The sequence below is a fragment of the Berghia stephanieae genome, chromosome 3 (genome assembly GCF_034508935.2).
Source record: "Berghia stephanieae isolate SIO BIC M18660-M18661 chromosome 3, UCSD_Bste_1.3, whole genome shotgun sequence".
Taxonomy (NCBI): domain Eukaryota; kingdom Metazoa; phylum Mollusca; class Gastropoda; order Nudibranchia; family Aeolidiidae; genus Berghia; species Berghia stephanieae.
In genome coordinates, this window is record NC_088362.1 from 63,912,245 (window position 1) to 63,917,852 (window position 5,608).

Here is a 5,608-nt window from a genome sequence, read left to right on the forward strand (position 1 = left end):
TGTCGATAATCCAAATGGCATATAGTTAAATTCTAACAATCCTAATGGTGATTGAAATGCTGTGTATTTCTTACATGGTTCTTTCAGTGGAATCTGCCAGTAACCTCTAGAAAGATCACATTTTGTCATGTATTTTGCTTGAGATAAGGCAGCAAATAAATTCTCTTGATTTGGTATTGGTTCTGCATCAAACACTGTTGCTTCATTTAATTTGCGAAAGTCGATACATAGCCTTATCGATCCGTCTTTCTTTTTCACTACTACTATTGGTGATGAGTATGGGCTTGAAGAATATCTATTCCTGTATCTAGCATATCCTTAACTTCCTTTTCAACTTGTTCTCGTGCGTGAAATGGAATAGGATAGTTTTTCACGTTGATAGTGGTAGATGTGGTTAACTTTATGTCGTGTTCCACTAATGTTGTATGTCCGGGTGCGTCTGTAAAGACTGACTGGTACTTTTCTAATAATGACCTGATTTCTCGTTTCTGACATTCGTAAAGTTGAGGATTGATTGTGACGTCATTAATTGTACTATTTTTAGAGTTACCGTGTTGTGGGGTGTGTTGTAGTTCGACATCATCGCTGTGAGTTTCGATGATTAATCCTACATTTGCAGCTTCAACATGGTTAAATATTGGTTGTGATAATCTGTCTCTATCGAAATATTTTTTTAGCATGTTTGCATGGAATGTCTTTGTTGTGTTGTTAATTTGAATCTCGTAATTAACACCAGATCGTACTGCTAATACCTTGAATGGTCCTTTCCATGTAGCTAAAAGTTTACTCGAGTCATCGGGTAAGAGTATTAGTACTTTGTCACCAATCTCAAATTTTCTTGACTTGCTTTTTCGATCGGAGTATTCCTTGTATTTCTCTGCTTTTTTAGTGACGGATTCCTGTGCTAGCTTACACGTGTCCTCTATTCTGTCTTTCAGGTTTCTTACATATTCGTAAGCAAACATAATTTCGTTATTGTCCTCCTCATTCCCTTTACAAATGTCCGCTACTATATTGATCGGGCCGCGAGGTGATCGTCCATACATCAACTCAAATGGGGAGTAGCCTGTAGATTCTTGGGGTATTTCTCTATATGCAAATAGGATTGCTGGTAAGTATCTGTCCCAATCATCTGGTTTTTCTGCTGACACTTTTCTTAACATATTCTTTAGAGTGCCATTAAATCTTTCACAAAGACCATTTGCTTGGGGGTGGTAGGGGGTTGTGAATGAGTGTTGGATTCCCAGGAGTTTCATGGTTTCATGCATCATATGTGATGTAAATTGGGGTCCATTGTCCAACAGTATCTCATTTGGTATGCCTATTCTAGTAAAAATTGTCATCAATGCTTCAGCTATGTGATCCGATGTAGTTGATTTCAATGCTATCGCTTCTGGCCACCTGGTTGCGTAATCGACTAGTGTTAGTATGTGTGTATGGTTTCTATCTGATTTTGTTAAAGGGCCTATAATGTCGATTGCAACTTTTTGAAAAACTTTTTCAATAACTGGGGTTGTCTCTAATGGCAATCTCGGTATTCTGCCTTTTGCGACTCTTCTTTGGCATGTGTCACACGATTTCACATATTCTCGGACGTCTTTAGTAATTCCAGGCCATGTGAAATTCTCGGATATTCTCTTCAATGTGGAAGAGCTCCCAAGATGTCCAGAAGTTATTGAATCGTGCGCTATTCCAAGGATTTTGTTTCTGTAAATACTCGGCGTGACCAGTTGTTTAGCTATTTTGTTTCTTTTCCTATGTAACCTGAACAGAATATCTTTTTCAATGATGTATTCAACTTTTGATTTCGTCCCTTTGTTTGCGATATTGAAATATGAAGTTAAAGTCGGGTCCTTTTTCTGTTCTTCGATGAACGTGTTCCTGTCAAATTGTTGTGGTTCAAGAGAAATAGTCATTGGCTTCTCTGTTGTCTTAGTCATCTTTCTTGTTTCTGCTAGACAAGCTGTTTCTTGGGTTAATGACCATTCTTTTACATCTGTTGGGTTGTCTTTAAGACCTTTTATATTGCCAACAATAACATCAGCGACGGGGTTGGGAAGTATACAGCATTCCACTATTCCTGTATAGTATGGGGTTTCTATGTACACGTTAGCTGTTTCAAAGGTTTCGACTGTGCCACTGAATGTGATGCATTGTACCGTTTTTCCAGTTTTGTCTTCGTCATTGATCAAAGATGCTTTTATTCCTACTGTACTGCATCCTGTGTCTCTCAATATTTTGCAATCAGTTCCATTAGCTTTGCCTTCACAAAAAAATAGCGATCCTGATTTGTGAGTTTGTGTTAAAAGTGACATACCTTTCACGCAATACACATTTATATTTTCTCCTGACATTACTCGTGTCTGATTATTTACACTTGTTTGGAGTGATGCATTTGCAGTTTCTTTTGGATATCCCACGATTTTGTAACATTTGTCTGCTGTGTGGCCTTTCATTCCACAATATTGACATTTAATTATAGGTTTGTTGGTTTTCTTATACTCAGTATTATTGTCAGTGCTATTTCTTGTTTTGTTTTGATAGGGTCGGCTATGGTCTCTATTGAACTGTTTGTTCCATGGTTTGTTACTATGATCATCTTGTTTCACTTGCGTGTTCCGAGTGATTGATCGGCTCGTTCTATTTGAGTACTGAACTTTAGGTGTACCTGGACTCTGAGCAGCAGCAGCGTAGTATGGTTCCTTCAATGTTCTGCTAAGGGGTGTCAATGGATGTGCGCTGTTAAAGTTTTCTGCGTAGATTTTTAATTTGTCCAAGTTTTCTGGCTTTCTCTCTTTAAAGAATGCGACTAAATCTGGGTTGCAAGCTTGATAGATTCGATTCTTCAGCGTGAGATAGTAAGGGCCTGCAAAGTCGTCTTGTTTTACGTTTGCCAACTCAAGCCACCGATTTAGAAATTGAGTAATTCGGTTCACGAATGTATTAAAGTCTTCTCCACTTTCCGGTTTTGCAGTGTGAAACCTTTCCTGGTAACCATCTTCCGTTAATCTAAATCTTTTTAGTAGAGCGTCTTTAATTTTTCCATAGTCATCTGCATCTTCAGTTGTTAAGGTATAGAAAACTTTTAGCGGTTCTCCAGATAAGCAGTTAATCAAGGCTGTGGCCCATTTGCTTTCTGGCCAACGATAACCTTTAGCCTGAACTTCGAATCGGTGTAAGAAGGATTCTAAACAGTCTGAGCGTTCATCGTATGTTGGCATGCGTGGAAGTTTCACGAAAAATTAATCACTATTATTATGTTTTCTTTCATGACCGGTTTTTGTTTTTTCAATTTCCAGCATCATTTGGGTCCTTTTGGTTTCTTCTTCTGCTAAAGCTATTTGTCTTTTTAGTTCCCGTTCTTGGACTCTTTCTTCTCGTTCTTCTCTACGTATTCTTTCTTCATTTTCTTCTCTACGAATTCTTTCTTCATTTTCTTCTCTACGAATTCTTTCTTCGTGTTCTTTTTCTTCTTTACGAATTCTTTCTTCATTTTCTTCTCTACGAATTCTTTCTTCATGTTCTTTTTCTTCTTTTACTTTCTCTTCGCACCATGAAAATATTCTTTCCTGGGGTATTTCTAAGTCCTTTGCGAGACTTAAGTATCTTTTATATGCTTCCATGTTGCAATAAATTAGTTACGATATTTTATATATATTATATTGACAGGATACTGTTACTGACTGTTTTATTTATTTACACTTACTGGAATGAACTGTTCTATTTTTAGAAATCTCTCTCTCTCTCTCTTATTTCAACTTATTATGTATGTTGAATTTGATGCCTTTTATCGTTATATCTTATAAAGCAATGTGTCAATACAATGCGGAGTTATTATGACTTGTGTCAATAACAATGTGTCAATCGCGTGTACTCTAAACTATGTTACTACGAAAAATGTATCACCAATGTGTGTGACTCGTCGTTAGTTTGTGTACAATTATTCGCAATGACGCTAATATACTAGAGTGTGATAACAATAATAGGATGCCAAAATAATCCCAAGTTATCTATCACTAAATACAACACGACGGCTAGTAGACTCCTTTTATTATTATTTAGTTTTTAAAGACTCACTTTTCAGAACATTATATATAAGTGGTTTTCGGTAACAGTAATATGCCAAAAATGCATTTAAAACAAATCACTATGCAAAACAAATCACGATGTCTATAGTTACTATGTGATGCCCAACTCATGTAAGAGAGAATAATGAAGGATATATTTACCAACTCAGTTCGTGGCTGGGACCTCTCTCTTGTTCAATGGTTGTTCAACAATTGTAATTAGGCATTGAAGAGTGTTTAACAGTGATGTCTGAAATACAAAACAATAAAATATCGTAAGATTTACAATAGCTACAAAATGTGTTCACAACACTGAGTGATTGGATGATAGGTGAATGAATCGTTATGGAATGTAAACATATTGAAAACAATTCATGAATGAGGCAAACAACAAAATGAAATGAGTGATATAATAACAAAGTGGACAAGGAATGAATGAATGAATGAAAAACTGAGTGAATAGATGAATGAATGAATGGATAATGTATGAATGAAAGAATGAAGGGAGGAATAAATGTATGAATGATTGGATAAATGAGTGAATAAACGAATGAATGGATGAATGAATGAATGAATGAATAAATGAATGAACAATGAATGAATGAATAATTTATAAATGAATAAATGAATGAAGGAATGAATCAATAAAATGCTATTCAATTTGAATGAAAGAATGAATGGATAAATTGCTATTCCATTTAAATGAAGAAATGAAAAAGAAAAAAAATTAATCCTGTAAATAGGGAGTTCAATTAAAATATGATCAAGTGGGGCAATTAAGAGTTTTACAATTTAAACTTTAAGGTTAGATGAAATAGATATAAGTAACTAAATAAATTCAATTCTTTATATGTGTCCCCTCCAAAATGTCATGGTCTCAAGTGAGTAAAGAGCTACTCGACTATGCATAAAGATCTATGTAGAATGAGGCCCCAGAATTTACTAGTTACTATAAATGAAAAACAATTAACGATTTGTTTACAATGAAATAAAAATAATGATGGAATTTAATTAAAAGAGATAAACAGTGATCGTGGCAGTTACAAATAGAGATATGAATATTTTACGTAACTTATGATAATATGTCAGGTTCATAAGTTTACGTTTCCAGGCAGTTGATGGGCTTGGATGATCTATTCCTCTGATAACAGGATTGGACTCGTAAAATTCCACTTCCAGGCAATTGGTAAGAAGTTATTGTGTAGTCCTTTGACAGCGGGCTTGGGTTTGATCCTTGAAGATTATACAATCAAAGTTAAAAGCTCCGGCGTCTTAATGGTGTAGATATAATATCTACAAAGTCCCAAAAGATAAAAATCTTCCAGTATATATATAGGAATAGAGCGACTGGCCGTCCGGCATAGATTGTGGAGAGAAAGTGAGTGTAGAATATTAGACCTATCAGCTTTTATAATAAATGGCTACGTGACAGAATGTAGAACGAAAAGTATTCACTAATTAGAAATTAATTCGAGGGAAGGCTATAAAAGGAAAGACGATCTAATATTAGAAGGTAAAGTTTATCTAAGCCTACCGAAATA